Below are 17,227 nucleotides of genomic sequence, written 5' to 3'. Positions count from 1 at the left end.
ACCTTGATTTCAGACTTCTAGTCTCTAGAATTGTTATTGTTTTAAACTGCCTAGTTTGTGGTTCTTTGTTACAGTAGTCCTAGGAATCTTATCTACTTTCTACCTTAAAATAATTGCAATATATGAATTGTCATATTTCTACATTTTAAAATGTTTATTTATTTATTTTAAGAGTGGGGGAGGGACAGAGAGAGAGAGAGAGAGAGAGAGAGAGAGAGTTGGGGGAGAGAGAGAATCTCAAGCAGGCTCCACACTGTCAGCACAGAGCCTGATGCAGGGCTCATTCTCATGAACTATGAGCCAAAAATCAAGAGTTGGAAGCTTAACCAACTGAACCATTCAGGTGCCCTTGAATTGTAGTATTTCAATTATCTCTAAACTATAAACTCTGTTTAAAGCAAGAACTAATTCTTTCAGTTTCATGTTCATTGCTAAGTATAGCAATTGACACATGACAGGCAATTAATAAACATATGCATAAAAGAATAAATAAATTTTTCATAATAGTAGATATCTACTGAAACCTCAGTAACGCTATTATTTATGTTCATTTTCCTTGCAAAATCTTTATTATTTGACCCATTAGACTCTGAAGAAGGGTTTTAGCAAATATCTATGGCTTTTACTGCCCTATATCTATTCCCCATCCTGGTCTCAAAACTTTGAGGTTCCTTTTGGAGCCTATCCTTTCCATGAGTACACAGTCTCCCGAGAATTGTTAATCAAGTGCTACGGTTGCTGGCAGAGGGCAAATAATTCAAACTCAGCCATGCAGACGCCCTTTGTGAATGTGGGAAGAATAGCACCGAAATGCAGGATTGGACCAGATTCAGCTGCCTGGCAGTCTGCTTCAGTCTCCTTCCACTTCCTGCTTTCTAGACCCCTGGAACGGTTCTGGCTCCTCTCTCTCCTAAAAATGATTTTGTCTGATTACCTTCTGATTCTATGAACTAACTCCAATCCTTTCAGCAGACTGCCTTTTTTGCTTTAAGTACCCAGAACTCATTTCTGTTACTTGCAGTCCAAGAACAGTAGTTGACAGACTCTTCAAATGTAGATGTGATTACTACTAAGTACAGATCGCTTGTATAAATAGGTGTTCTGTCACAGATGGTCACCTGACCAAAATGTTTCCAGCTTAGATTGTCAGGCCACCTAACTGATGAACCATATAATTTAAAATTCATGATTTGCCAGTTTCCTTCTCTGAGGCAGCCATTTCCATTTCTTCATGCATTGCACATATTAATGTAAATCCTATTCTTCTCCTTCATTTATTTCTGTCTTTATGTATAAAAAATTATCCTTTTAAACACTTTTTTAAAATTGTTCATTGAACTAGATTTTCTCAATGTAAATCATGCCTTAAAAAGCAAATTAAAACATTTTATAAAGAATGTTACCCCTAAAGAAGTAAAAGCTTTGGTATAATATATGATACTCTTAAAACTGCAATTATTAGTTCACATTAAAAGGCCCATAGTTGACCACTCTGCAACACAGAGAACCAACATATTTGATAAACAACCACTTTGCTAGGTTTTACTATTCTATTCAAATAGCTATTAATTTATAAAGAAGCCATTCATTACAATTACAAATTACATAAATATACAGAATATTTTTTTTCTTCAAATTTCTTCATTAAATGAAAATTAATGTTATTATATGGGTAAAGATTAATTTGAAATCATTAATTATTGGCGCATAAGTATCATTTACATATATAGATAGACTGAACATCAATTTTAAACGTATAGCCAAAGATCAGTGGCAGCAAAATGGTTTTCTTCAATTTCTTCAATGGATTAAAGGTGATTTTCTTTTGTATTTTTAAATTCTGATAACCCATAATACATCTCCTGAATAGGATTTGAATTAGCTCTCCACTGAAGGATCTCCCTAGAGACTCTCTTCAGCTAAGAGTGCTTTCATCTTACTCATTACAACGGAAAGGGGCAGAAGAAATTCGACTTCTATTTCCTTTCTGCTACTTTCTTAACATTGCATTACCTATTTGTCATCCTTATTCTACCCCTCACTATCTTGAACGACTACATTATGTTCCTCACACTTTCTGCCTAATAGATTGTAATGTCCACGAGGATGTGTATTTTAATACTCCTAAAAACTGAAAACCACAATACACTCACATTTGAATCTAAACTTCATTTATGATCTCAAAACTAAAATTTCCCTTTCTGTCATGCTTTCTTGACTTTCTACTTCTGCACATTTACATCAAACATGCATTTGCCTTCACCCTACCATTAAATTTTCCAGTCCTGCTGCACGATCAGTCCATAATTTCCCTTTCTCTTTCGTTTGTTTCCATCTTAAGCTAATCTGTCAGTTTAGCCATTTTATTGACGTTAGACCTCTTTTCTCTTCAACTCTTTCTTCTGTAACATTAGTTTACAAAAGATGAAGACCTATTCAGTCCTGGTCATGATATTAGCCATTCTGCTAGTTGCAAAAACAACAAACAAATAAACACCTATTTGGTTCTCAGAGAAAGAGAATCCCAGACAATGGCAAGCAAAAATGAAAGGACATAATATATTTGGAAGTTTCTATATAATTTTATAGATCTACATAAGGAATGATTAAAGTGAAGCTTGAATTTTATAAAATCAAGATCCAGATCACAAGGGTGTCCTATTCCCTGAGAATGTTACATAAAGGAAGAGAATGGCATAATCCTATTTGGGTTTTCAAAAGCCTCTTTGCAGGGAAAGGTTTGCAGGGGAAAAGCTCAGAAACAGTTTGACTGCTTAGCAGTTATTCTGCTGGTTTCGAAGAAATAATAGAAGCCTGTAATCAGTAGAAGAGAGATTGCAAAGAAAGAGATAAGTGAGAAAAATTTAAGGAATAGAATGAAAAAGACTGGTTAATCATGGACAAGTCCTGGGTATTAACAAATAAAGAAGGAATTCAAATTGACTGTAAGTTTTCCAATTTGACTCTCCAAATGAATAGTAGTTCTAACTGTAGAAACTACAAAAAGAAAAAAAAGTCAGATTCTTGTTAAGAATATGAGACGATTATAATCTGTTATAACCTGTTATGGTGGGTCCATCTACATAGATACACCAAACAAATGGAAGTATCTAGAAATCTGATGGAATAGGCAACTTCTAAGATGGCTTCCAATAATCTCTGTCTCCTGGTGTTGATGTCCTTTTGTGATCCCCTGCCCCTGAATGAGGGCTGGACCTATGACTCACTTCCAAAATACAGAAAACTGCAGAAGTGGTAGTATATTAGTTTCCTGTGGCTGCCATGACAAATTACCACAAACTGGATGGCATGAAACAACAGAAATGGATTCTGTCAGAGTTTTGGAGGCCAGAACTGAAATCAAGGTGTCAGAAAGGCTACACTTCCTCTAAAGGCCCATAGGGAAGATACTGTTCCTTGCCTCTTCCAGTTTCTGGCAGCTCCAGGTGGTCCTTGACTTGTGGTTGCATCATACCAGTCCTTGCCTCTGTCTTCACAGAGACTTCTCTCATAAGAACACATGTCCTTAGATTTAGGGCTCATCTAGTTAATCCAGGATGTTTGTACTCAAGATCCTTAGTTTAATTACATCTTCAAAGAATCTTTCCAAATAATGTCACATTCACAAGTACCACAGGTTAGGACTTGAACACATGTTTTTGGGGGCCATCATTCAACTCACTACACATGGGATGATACTTCCTACCTTTGGTTGTAAAGGAATGTTGTTTCCATAGTCATGCTCACTTTTGCTTTCTCTTGTATTGCTTGTCCCAGGAAAAACTAGCTTCCATATGATGAGGCAGCTGAGTCTGGAAGTGGACTCTTCAGCCCCAGATGAACTCTGAAATGACTGTAGCTCCAGCTTGATAGCACGACTACAACATGATGAGCTACCTGGAGCCAGAGGTGCCAGCTAAACCGTGTCCATAAACTCTGAGACAACACATAAGCACTGTTTTAAGCTGCTAAGTTTTGATGTGATCTATCATACAGCAATAGAAAACTAATACGGAGCTCACAAAAATGTCTAAGCTGGGTCAACAATAATTAAGACAAGCCATGGAAATGATTCATTTTAGCATTTAAGAAATATTTATAAAGTATCCTCTATAAAACAAACATTGTGATGGGTTTTATTTAGATCTAAGTCTGTATCTGTAATGATAAAGGACGAACCAATCCTCAGGAATCTTATAGTCTCAGGGAATGACAGACAAGACCACAATGCATGGTATGACAGAAGAATGTAAACTGGGTTAAGAGGACATAGCACATAGAAGAAGGATCTCATCCAGGTTCCAAAAGTCCAAGCAGACTTCCTGGAGAAACTGAATTCTTAACTTCCACAAACTGACCTACCTATAAGTATAAATTAACAGAGTTCCCTTCCTTTCAACTTTCCACTAAGGACCTTACTAATGGTAAGGACTTTCCATTACACTAAGACTCCTATAATAAATTTATCTAAGCTTTTAGGGCAAGAACATATATCCACTTCTGCTGCTGCTGGAAAGGCTAAACCTAAATTATATACACAGTGGTTATGAATCTTTATTTCCTATTTCATGTTTTGCTTGGTGTAGCTGGTTTTTATTCTTATTGTCCTTGTACTTTCATTTTAAGGAAACTCAAATTACTTTTTTTTTTAAATTTTTTTTTTTAACGTTTATTTATTTTTGAGACAGATAGAGACACAGCATTAATGGGGGAGGGGCAGACAGAGAGGGAGACACAGAATCGGAAGCAAGCTCCAGGCTCTGAGCCATCAGCCCAGAGCCCGACGCGGGGCTCGAACTCGCGGACCGCGAGATCGTGACCTGAGCTGAAGTCGGACGCTTAACCGACTGAGCCACCCAGGCGCCCCAACTCAAATTACTTTTAATAATTAAAACATGAATACTCAATTATATAAGGAATTACAATGAAAGCTATAAACAAAACACAGTGAGACAGGAGGACAGAAAAATCCTTGGTATTCAAAATCAAAACCAAACTTAGAATTTTATCAACACAAAAATCTCAGTTTTGCTAGTTTCCTTATTTCTGTTAATGCCATAACATGCTCCACTTGCCTAACATAAAAGACCCTCCCTTGAATCTCCCAGCACTCATACCACTGCCTTTTATTTTATATACTACTCTCGCCCTAAATAAGATTTCCATTGCTTCTTGTTTGAATCCTTGGAACGTTTAGAAACATTGATTCTTCGTGGGTAACCTTGCTCAGACTTGATATCTTTGGGAAAACCTTACCAGTTGATAACCTAGTACCTGCATCTCAACATAGTTAGCTACCAGCTAGTCTGTTTAAAAATGTAATTCAGGGGATCCTAAGTGATACAGTTGGTTGAATGTCTGACTCAATTTCGGCTCAGATCATGATCCCAGGGTCTTGAGATGAAGCCCCATGTCAGGCTCTGTGCTGAGTGTAGAGCCTCCTTAAGAGTCTCTCCCTCTCTCTCTCTCTGCCCATCTTCCCCCACTCTTGCTCTCATTCTCTCTTAAAATAAAAACTAATTAATTAATTAAAATGTGATTCAACTGTTACACTATCGTGGTGTATTATATTCATTTGCTGGTCATGCGTGTCTCATCCCCTACAGGATTAGCTCCTCAGGAATGAAGATTATGTCTTCATCTTTTTTTCTACAGTTCTTCAAGTTCCTCAAGTGCCTGGCAAATAGCAAGTGTTTAACAAATGCTGATGAAAATGAAAGGAAAAGTCTACGAATCATTCTCCCTTCCTTTGGGTTTGTTCTCCCTTCATTAGTCAGACATACATATCCTTTCTAGATTAAGCTTCTTAAAGGACTACATGGACCATCTCACTCCCCTGCAATTGTTCCCTCATCATATAATGATGACATATAAATTCCTAAGTATAGAAATCAAAATACAGAACATATTTCCCATCACTCTGCTATATCTACCTTATCTTTCCTATTTCCTGAATATCCCCCATTCTTTCTCAGCTGCGTATCTTGGCTCCAACTTGGCCCTCCATTTAAATGTTCACCCACCAAAGTTCTACCTACTCTAAAAAGCACAATTCAACTGGTCTCTCATTTGTGAAGTGTTCTTGGCACTTAGCACATCCTACTTGTACCTAAGGAACTGAAATATGCTTCTTATCTTGCCACATTTTATTAAATATAAAAGAGGCAAGAAATATTCTATACCTTCCTGTCCTGAATGGCTACCATCACCACCGCCATCAATAACAATAAAATATTCACAGTGCTTAGTACAATAATAAATTGTCAATAAATAACTAATTGAATAAAATATATTTGTTATAATTTCTAAAGATTGTATTTTTAGACAGTGTAGAAAAATTATACATACATAACATTCAATTTTCTTTTGGGATTAGTTATCTAAAGGATATATTGGCTGAGTATATGTGAGTAGAGGATACTACTGCTTAAAAGATAAACTTAGAATATTGACTTAATTTTAATTTTTTTCTCCAACACAAGCTAAGTTTAGTTAGGGAATTTCTTAGAATAAAAATATTTTAAGTCATGGATCAACAAATATTTTCAAAAATTGCTATTGAAAACTGTAACTCATTACTACCTTCTGGAGGTAAGTTCAGAAATAATAAAAAGCCTTTAAAATATTATAGCCTTTGGGCACCTGGGTGGCTCAGTCGGCTAAGCATCCCACACTTGATTTCGGCTCAGGTCATGATCTCACAGTTCATGAGCTCGAGCCCTGCAATGGGCCCTGCACTGACAAGCACAGAGCCTGCTTGAGATCCTCTGTCTCCCTCTCTCTCTGCCCCTCCCCTACTCTCTCTCTCTCAAAATAAATAAACTTTAAAAAATATATTTAAAAATATATATATTAGAGTCACTGAGCTAGTGATGCTAATTTTTGTAACTCTACTAATGCAAAATGAGTGATAAACATATCAATCTATCTATAAAGATACCATCTGATAATAAACACAATCTAAAAAATACTTTAAAATCATTTGTTTTTATTAGCAGATACAAAAAATGTGGAACATTCATATTTTCATAACAAAATAGGTTTGTTATAAAAATAATAAAGAAATTCAACAAAGAATATATATATTATCCCCACTTTGTTTAAAGGGAAAAACCGACACAAAGAATTAAATGATCTAGAACAAAATGATAACAGGAGTTACTTTTATAAAAACAGGCTCATTTGTGTTTTTACTTTTATTTTGCTTATGTATTTTACCACTTTCTGTAATAAAACTATCTTTTTCAATTTAGGCACAAAATAAAAACACTTGTTACAGTTTCAATCACTTATTCTTACCTGAGTACGCTCGGATATAGTTGAAAGAATATGCAGCTGTTTGACTTTGAATAGTTTCAATCATATAGTTGCCATCTGAGTTCTTCAGTCACTTTCTCTCCTATGTATATCAGATGGAATCACATATGACTAAAAATAAAATTAAAACTGGACTTAGTAGATTTAATCAATAATTATATTTATATGTGTTTTAATTTAGATGTTATAATACATATTCTAAAATTCTAAGTATGTTTCTTGTGGAAGTTCAAGAAAGTTACCTAAAAACAAAAACAAAAACAAAAACAAAAACAAAAAAATGGGGGTTGCCTGGGTGGCTCAGTCAGTTAGGCAACCAATTCTTGATTTTGGCTAAGGTCTTGATCTCATGGTTTGTGAGTTCAAGCCCCACATGGGGCTCCCAGCTGACTGTGTAGAGCCTGCTTGGGATTCTCTCTTTCCCTCTCTCTCTGCCCTTCCCCTGTTCATGTGTGTGTGCGCGAGCGCACGCACACTCTCTCTCTCTCTCTAACTCTCTCTTTCAAAATATATAAATAAACTTAAAAAAAAATAACAATGGTAAAGTGGACATTTTTTTTTTAAAAGGTAGAGTAACAGATTGCTAGATAAGATCAAATGCCCAAATTGCTAGATAATAGGTTGAGTGTTTTAACTCATGAATATGTTACTATCAAAGCACAGTGATGGTAGGTTGACAATACACCCCTCCTCCCTTAGGCTGCACAGCTAGCCCCAGCTATGGCCTTCACTTATCAGCTAATTAGATTAACCAAGAGCACACTCTGTCCCTGATTAAGAAGTTGAAACAGAATTTTAGAAAGCACTGATCTATTTTAACTTTCATTCCACTTCAACTGCCATGGAGAAGCTTTTAGAGAACTTATCCTATTCATTCTCATACTCAACTAGAACAGACAGCAGCTGATTAAGATTTTTACATTTTTATTCCAACAGATGAAAGGAAAAGTCTCTCCAGATGCAACAGAAATTATGTCTTCCCTTAATTTGGTCAACAAATATACCTCTGATATAAATTCAAATACTAGCAAAAATATTCACAATATAGTATCTCTTCTTGCTAAAACAACTTTTTGTTTTGTTTTAGCAAAAATACAAAAACGTATCTCACTCTTTTGTACTGCTTCCCCCCGTAACTTTGATACAGACCATGTAAAGCCAAATCTGTATTTTTGACTTTTTCAAATTATAGACTAAAGACACATCTCAAACACTTTATTTCTGCCTCTCTGTATCTAAGCCATGTGAATATTCTCAACACTATCTTTTTTCCTCTTAACTACAATTTTATTTAGAATTCTATTTGTTGACTCCATTCCTTTTCATTTTCTAATATAACTTTAGAAACAAAGAAAGGATCTTAATTTAGGTAGCCCTGGAGGCAAACTCTGAGGTAATAATTCAAGTAAATAAGTTTGTTTGGGAGATGCTAAAGGAATGGGATTATAGACAGATCGTCAACAACACCTACCACAAAAGACAACAATTGTACAATTTGAATTAAAATATGAGCATGGTATATTTTAAGGCCATATATACGTATTCCATAGTATTAGTGGAAAAAAAGTATCTATCCAATGATGCTATTATTTATTAAACCATATGGTATTCTCAAAGCATTTACTGAATCTTAGGGTATATGCAGGATACAATTCATTTACTCTTTCCTCAAAATGTAAAGGATCCATTATCGACCTCCAGCTTTAGAATTCACACATGACACAACTAAAAGTTAACCATGAAACTATGTCATGATTTCCAAAGCGACTGACTAGATCATTTTTCTTTTTTGTCTTGGGAAGGAAGAAAAGGGGACACAAAATTAGTTCTTTTGGAGTATAATCATAATGTATTTATTTTGAGCAAATATTGGCCTTATGAAAATAAGTAAGAAAGAAATCACCCAAGATAACATAAGTAACCAGATGGCTCAAAAAAATCTCATTCCAAAATATTATACAAAGTAAACATTTTCCTTAAAACGGTTAATTCAATTTAACAGCCCACAGCTTGTATTTCTTTCTAAGATTGACTGAAATCTAGTCTTACTGCGGAAATGTTTTCAGCCTAGAATATTTTATGCAATGTGACAGAATGAAAAAGAGCACTAAAATATCCACATCAAAAAACAAGAATGAACTTGTGTCTACTTTTATCTGTCTTCTTGCAAGAAAATGACATATATTCTGAAGTGGATCTATTGTTCTATGTCTGATGTGATTAAACTTGTGCAGATAAAGAGCATTTAAAAATATCCTTGCAAAAAATGAGATGTACTTACGAGTTGTTCTTTTGAACATATTTTTATTTTAAAATACAAAATCTTGTTTCTAATTTGAATGATTCTTAAAATTTTAGTATGAACATAATACACTCAATTTTATATTGTTTTGTTACCATTTATTGCATAGTGTCATGAAATATGAGGATGTATATGAAATTAAGTGAAGCAAACCATTTCTTCACCAGAACCTTCATTTTTCCCAACAGTATTAATTTAAGAAACTAACATTGCTAACTTTGCAATATGACTAGATGCTTCAATTTGTTAATACAACATGGTATCTTTAAACATTCCCTACACAATAAAACAAGTCAGTCTAACACATATTTCTACTTGTCATCAAATGAAATAGAAACCAGCATTATCATGCTCTTAAAACTGTTTCAAAATCATTTTGTTACTTATTTTTCTTTTTACAGCTAGCCCCAAGAATTTAGCAATATCTCAAAATAATTTGCAAAATGTTGCAAAAAAAAAAAAAAAGAGTTTTCCTGGATATTCATCTTTATCTTCTTTGGGCATCTAAATTAAAATATACAAAATGAGTCCTTGGCCTCTGACTTCCTTTTTTCTTTGTCCTGTGATTTTTAATTAAGTAAATACTACAACTTTTATTTTAATTGTTCAAGCCAGAAATCTGGCATTTTTAATCACTCTTATTTTCTTTAATCACTCTTATATTATTTTCTTTATTTTGAAGCTAAATCAGAATAATTTCAATTCTACTTAATATGAAAGACTCCATTTTGTTTCTTCACCCAGTGCACATCCGCACCAACCCACCAGCAGTCAACCATGATCAGTCTAACAAGTAATCTGGCAACATCACCCTCTGGAGAAAGTCCAAAGGACTTAGCATGCCTTAGCATCTTAGTCCGAATGTCTTAGAATCTTTTCTTAATGATGTCTTCACAACTGTTTTCACTCTAATGCCCCAGGCAAAGGGTACAAACATGGTAACTTGGGATTACTGTCATAGTGGCTTGAGGCAATCATTTCTTGTTTATACCAGTCTTTTCACTGAGGCAGTGGCATACATATATATATATATAATCATAACCATACCCCTGTGCTCCAAAGAATGTAAAGCTGAAAAATTAGTTCATTAAACAAATATTCATTGAGCACCTACTGAATACCCAATTCTCTCAATCACTAGGGAGAAGAAAATAAGTCCACATCCTCCTTTGCATTTGTCAATTGATAAGGACTATGTTAATGGCAAGGTCAAGTGCTAAAGAAACATAGAGAATGTTTGGGAAAGTCCTCCTAAAAAAAGATGGAATCTGTGAACCTTCAGTTTAGAAGCTGTCCAGTGAAGAAGGTGGAAAAGCCACAGTTGGCAGAGGGAACATCATAAGCAAAGCCACAGGAATAAGAAAGAACATGCCACCTTCAAGGATAGGCAAATTTTATGAGAAATTTTAGCAGTAAAGTAAGGCCATATCAGGAAGACTTTTGAATGGCATGTTGTAAAATTTGGATTTTACCCTAAAGATGATAGTAGAACTATGATAAAACAGGGAAGTGGTGCAAGAAGATATGTATTTTAGGAAGATCATATGACAAAATCTGGCTCTCAGGAGACCATGAAAGAGAAAAAGGTGAGACAAAGAAATTCCTTCTTAGAAATCTATGTATACTGACGCGTCTGGGTGGCTCAGTCAGTTAAATGTCTGACTTCAGCTCAGGTCATGATCTCAGGGTTTGTGAGTTTGAGCCCCACATCAGGCTCTCTACTGTCAGCAACGAGCCCACTTTGAATCCTCAGTCCCCCTCTCTCTCTTCCCATCCCCCCCCCTTCCCCTGCTCGAGCTCTCTCTCCTTCTCTTAAAAATAAATAAACATTTTTTTAAAAATTTAAGAAAAAAAGATGGGGCGCCTGGGTGGCTCAGTCAGTTAAGCGGCCAACTTCGGCTCAGGTCATGATCTCACGGTCCGTGGGTTCGAGCCCCGCGTCGGGCTCTGTGCCGACAGCTCAGAGCCTGGAGCCTGTTTCCGATTCTGTGTCTCCCTCTCTCTCTGCCCCTCCCCCGTTCATGCTCTGTCTCTCTCTCTATCAAAAATAAATAAACATTTAAATAAATAAATAAATAAATAAATAAATAAATAAATAAAATAAAAATTTAAGAAAAAAAAGAAATCTATATATATTTGTTAAATGGTAATGCAAAACAGAAACAGACTCCAGGCAATCATATTTGTAAGATGTAAAACTGGAATGGTGCTTGAGGTTTAATTTATGTAGAAACAGCAAGACCAAGATAACTCTGATCCTGGACTTTCCTATTCTCAGAGATGTCAGTCTGGACCACGAATTCACATCACCTGTTATTGTTGCATGTGCATTTTAAGTTCCCCTATCCTCAGCTCTCATTATGGAACGAAAAAAGTGACAGAAGATGACACATGACAAACTATTTCAGAATTAATAACAATTTCAAATTTGCCAATTTAAAAACAAATTCAACCTAGTTCTTTCCTCTGCATTTGACATAAAACTTTTAGAGGTGCTTTGAAGCTGTCATCAGCAGGACATTTTCCTAATTAGAAGAAGTAGGAGAACAATTATCAAGTCATTCACCCTTTCTGGTGAAATGAGTGGAACACCCACATCAAGTTTCCATGAAACTTTTGGTTATTATATTTTTCAGTCTAAATAAGTTAAGGTAGAACCTTTGCTCCTTTTTAACATTAACTTTTCACAAACTCTGATCTCTCAAATATTAAGAACCTTTTATGGAAAAAACACAGCCCAAGAAACAAGATGGATCCAAAACAGTGACAACAGGTCACAGGTTAAAAATTCATGACTTGGGGTGCCTGGGTGACTCAGCTGGGTTAAGTGTCCAACTCTTGATTTTGGCTCAGGTCATGATCCCACCACGGTTTTGGGATGGAGCCCCATGTTGAACTTTGTACTGAGCTTGGAGCCTGCTTAAGATTCTGTCTCTCTCTCTCTCTCTCTCTCTCTCTCTCTTTCCCTCCCTCCCTCCCTTCCTCCCTCTGCCTCCTCCCCAGCTGGTACTCTCACCCTCTCTCTAAAATTAAAAAAAAATAATAAATAAAAAATCATGACTTGAGTTAATGAATGATGTATGACAGATGGAGTGAAATTCATATCAGGAGAGAAAGTTTTGGTTTTTTTTGTTTTAATGCAATGGAATTCCAAGAATAAAATAAACTTGACTTGGGAAAGGGATAGAAATCTGAGCAATGTTTGAATGAATGAGGAAAAAAGAAGAGCAAGGAAGCCGGACCAAAAACAAGAGAGAAAGTTACTCTCTCTCAATCAGTAATCAAAAGTTCTCGGATTTACTAGGTTTGGGCCAATTAGTGACATGTACATCCGTAACCAATTACAGGGGGTGTAGAATCACTGATTAGCTTAGGCCAACCAGAGTGCATTCCTGAAGATACAGATATGGTCAATTCTCCTAAATCACATGACTACTCCACATGATGAAGGTGAGTTACACCAAGGAAACCTGGTCTATTACAAACACAGTGGTGGGTAAATTAATGAATAAACACAAACTATACTTCACATGAACTTAGAAAGAAATAAATGAGATATTGCATACACAGCAGTAATCATATGTCTGGCACATAAAAATAGGACTTAGTAATTCACCATAATTATTATTACTTTTGCTGAACTGTTTAGAAATTCTGTTCTTTGATATTACAAATAAAACTGCGATACATACCTTTGTACATAAATATGTGTGTTCATCTCAAATTATTGCTTCATTATGACTTCCTAAAAGTGAAATTATTAGTTCAAAAAGTATTTGACTTTTCAGGCATTTTCATACATATCACCAAGTTGTTTTCTAGAAAGATGTACCAACATAGACTTCCACCAATAGCAGATGATATTGCTAATTTCAACCATCTTTTCCAGCAATGATTTTTTCTTTCTCTTTTGACAATTTGGTTATCAAAAATTTTTTTTCTAAAATGTATAGTCTTTAACTATAAGTGAAGTACAACTTTTATGTGTTTAACTTATTAAATATTTATTCTATAATTTGTATCTTCTTTTTTGTGTGCTTTTTTATTTTTATATTTTGATGAGGTTTTTTGAGATTTTTATAACAATATATGTCTCAGGACCTCACAACTTTTTATTCCCTTAAAGGGAAAGGTTGGTTTTCAGCTTCACTTAATGTCAGCTATATATTTTACCTGGTAAATGGCTAGCTCCTTACATTAAGACCTTAGCTATGAACTGATACAAAAGCATCAAAGCAGGTAATCATTATCAAAGGAATCAAAGAATTTTATTTAATTAATTGTTATATTTGTCTAATACATTTTACAGATTTAATTCATTTCAAATTTTTAATTATCTTATTTAGTTCTAATACTAGGATTATTTCTAAAACACTGCAAATATGAATTTCAGCACCAAGTTCTCTAAGAATGGATTTTTTTCCAAATATTCTCCATATTTTATTTATTTATTTTTAATTTTTAAAGTTTTCTTATTTTGACAGAGAGAAAGAGAGATCACAAGTGGGGTAGAGGCAGAGAGAAGGACAGACAGGATCCCAAACAGGCTCGGTGCCATCAGCACAGAGCCTGATGTGGGGCTCGAACTCACAAACCGCAAGATCATGACCAGAGCTGAGAAGAAGTCAGACACTTAGCTGTGCCACCCAGGCTTCCCTATTCTCTATATTTTAAGCTCCTTCCTTCTGTCCTTCTTTCTTCCTTCCTTTCTTCCATCTTACTTTCTCTGCACTCTTCTTCCTTCCTTCTTTATCTCAGAAAACAAAGTTATGAGTCACTCTTCTTTCCTGTGGTATTTTAATATATTAAAACATATCCAAGTAACTGAAGAAAATATTTATAAAACACCTATGCTAAAAGCAATTCTTAATTTTTGAAAAACCTTTTATTACTAAAAAAAAAAAAAGCTGTAAAACTATGTAATTATATTTCAGTGTTGGTGGAAATAGAGCACCTATTCAATAAAAGCTCTTATTAAGCATTTTTGTAAGTAGCCACACAATAGAGGCTGCTCAAATAAAGGAAACCAAGAAACTGTGGTTGATTTCCTTAATGAAAAATTGGGGCAGAAAACATTCATTAACTTGGATTACATAAAAAGTCATTAGTTTAATTTTTCCAGTCCCGTGGAGTTTAATTTTTTCATGTTAATATCTATGAAGTATGTCTTGTATTTAAAGGCAAATTTCGGTGAGCTGTAATTCAGTGTTCCAATTTCCCACAGTTTAGGTGGGGGGGTGGGGAGGAGAGTTTCATTCATCCTGTCTCTACTCTAAATTAATTGCAGTATCACCATAATTGGATGTAATTAGCTTAAATTATACAAACACTATTCAATAAAATCTGGAAAACCTTCTGTTTCAATATAATTCAGCATTTAAAAAGTATATACATGTATTTACTGTTAACTAAACAATTACTATTTTACAGATGAGGAAATTGTCTTTGATATCCTATCATCACAAGTCTTTCATATGTTGATTGTGTTTCAAGGCCTTTCTTCAGCAATCAAACATTTCAGTATCAAGATTTTGCAGTGATCTACAATGAATTTTGCTCTACAATGAAATATTAGTGTGCCATTTTAAACTGCTGTTCATTTGCTCATAACAGTATTTTCACATAACAGTATACATTTCATTCTTCATTTAATTTAGTATATACATACATTGTGGTTTCCTGCCACCACCTCCCCTTGAAAAACAAAACAAGACAAAACAAAACAAAACAAAACAAAATAGAACACATTCTCCTAATGGCACCCTGGGTTTTCTCTGCAGACCTACACTTCACTTTTTTCCTGGTAGTTATGTTTGACTGAGGGTGACTCTACAGTTAGTCGCAAGCCTGGCCACTGAGAGTTCCATGCCCCTAGTCATAATTATGAGTCTAATTATTCAGGAATGGAAATGTGCACTATGTTAAAACAAGGAAAATTAAGTCAGCACCTGTTTCTAAAACTATTTAGAAAGAAGTAATCCCTTTCCACTTGAGTTACTTAATTTGAGGATTGAAAGCCTGATTGCTATTTTGTCCTCAGCTTTTATACCTTAAAATGAATGCAACTCAGTGGAAAACAACTATGAGAGAGAAATAAATATCTGAGTGCCTAGATTCAGCCTTGCCTGAAGCATCACTCTACAACTTTAAATTATAACAGGTATATATTTTGTTTTCACTGAATTATTATTGATTTTCTCTCAAGTTCAACCAAATGATCACTCTTGAATATATGCTATTTACTAATGTATAATATACATTTTATTGAATTTTTATGTGACTTTCTCTAAATTAAGCTCATGGTATGAAATAATAATAGGTCAGATAACTGAAATCTACACTGGAAAAAAATAAAACTTTCTACAAAATTGTTATTCAGCTACTCTTTTGGTATTTTGAAGACATCTACTATTGTTAGAGGCTGAAAAAACATGTAGATTGAGATGATTTTTAAGAATTAGGAGGGCAGAAATCATATACTTTAAAATGTTTGTGTTTTCTTAAAAAATGAAATCCTATAACCTTTCATTAAATTTTGACTGGAGCATCATATTAATCACATCTTAACTTCTACTGAAGATAGCATATATGTGATTGATTTATACAACTGGTAAACAAACAGATTCAGGATACATGTGAACAACTTTATAAGTCTGATATGCAATAGGTGATGTAGAGCATTTATTAATTTAAAACATTACACAGGATAAGTAATATTTCTTCATTCCTGATGAATCAATGTTACATTTTACATCGAAGCAAATAAAGACCTTATTAGCAGCTGACCAGAATTATTCTTGCCTGATTCTACTCTAATAAGGCACTTTCTTATTTCTTTGGAGCTTCTCACAAAGACAACAACTAAGTAAATCTCTTGTGCCTTACTAACTGGTCATAGAAGTTTCTAGAGCAATTATTTATGGACACCTGGACCTTTAACATAAGCTTTTCACTATCTGATGAGTATCTGATATCTACTATGTAATATCTGAATGGCCTACTAAAAATAAAGATGAGCTATCAGTGTTTACAAAGTTGGAAAAATAAACCCAACTTTATTTTATAAGAGACTTAATAAGGTTATATCAGATTCCTGGGTTTAAATTTCACAATTTATGTTTCCGGGTGCCTGGGTGACTCAGTTAGTTAAGCATCCAACTTCGGCTCAGGTCATGATTTTGTGGTTCACAGGTTTGAGTGCCACATCGCGCTCTGTGCTGACAGCTCAGAGCCTGGAGTCTGCTTCTGATTCTGTGTCTCCCTCTCTCCACCCCTTCCCCACCTCGTGCTGGCTCGCTCTCTCTCAAAAATAAAAAAAAACATTTAAAAAAATTTTGCAATTTATGTTTGAAGATTCAATGCACATATCATAAGGCACCAAGAAATACATGTCAGCTATAAAGTTTAGTTTACTAAAGCTCATTTTTCTTCACTGTTCCTTTGTAAAAAGAAAAAAAAAAAAAACAACCACTTTCCTTTTTTCTTAAATAGGTTCAAACGTAATATGCCATATGAATAATCATTATTCCTCAAAGGTACCGGATCTTCCCTAGAATTTTCTTCTCCATTCTCCTCTCCCCTACTCTTTTAGACTTCAGCCCCATCTAA

General features: G+C 34.7%; 1 protein-coding gene across 6 annotated transcripts in view; it reads right to left on the bottom strand.

The window, feature by feature from the left end:
- GULP1 (GULP PTB domain containing engulfment adaptor 1) overlaps positions 1 to 17,227 on the bottom strand; it is a 264,781-nt gene that overhangs the window by 168,626 nt on the left and 78,928 nt on the right. For 5 of the 6 annotated variants that reach the window (XM_042994878.1, XM_042994883.1, XM_042994881.1 and 2 more), the window contains exon 2: positions 7,300 to 7,428. The exons of the other annotated variant lie outside the window; for it this stretch is intronic. The gene's annotated coding sequence lies outside the window, so the exon portion shown is untranslated. The remainder of the gene's footprint in view (positions 1 to 7,299; positions 7,429 to 17,227) is intronic. 6 annotated transcript variants of the gene reach the window in all.

This window comes from Panthera tigris, chromosome C1 (genome assembly GCF_018350195.1).
Source record: "Panthera tigris isolate Pti1 chromosome C1, P.tigris_Pti1_mat1.1, whole genome shotgun sequence".
Classification (NCBI taxonomy): domain Eukaryota; kingdom Metazoa; phylum Chordata; class Mammalia; order Carnivora; family Felidae; genus Panthera; species Panthera tigris.
Note: the sequence above shows the minus strand (reverse complement) of the source record. Positions and strands in the feature narration are given on the sequence as shown.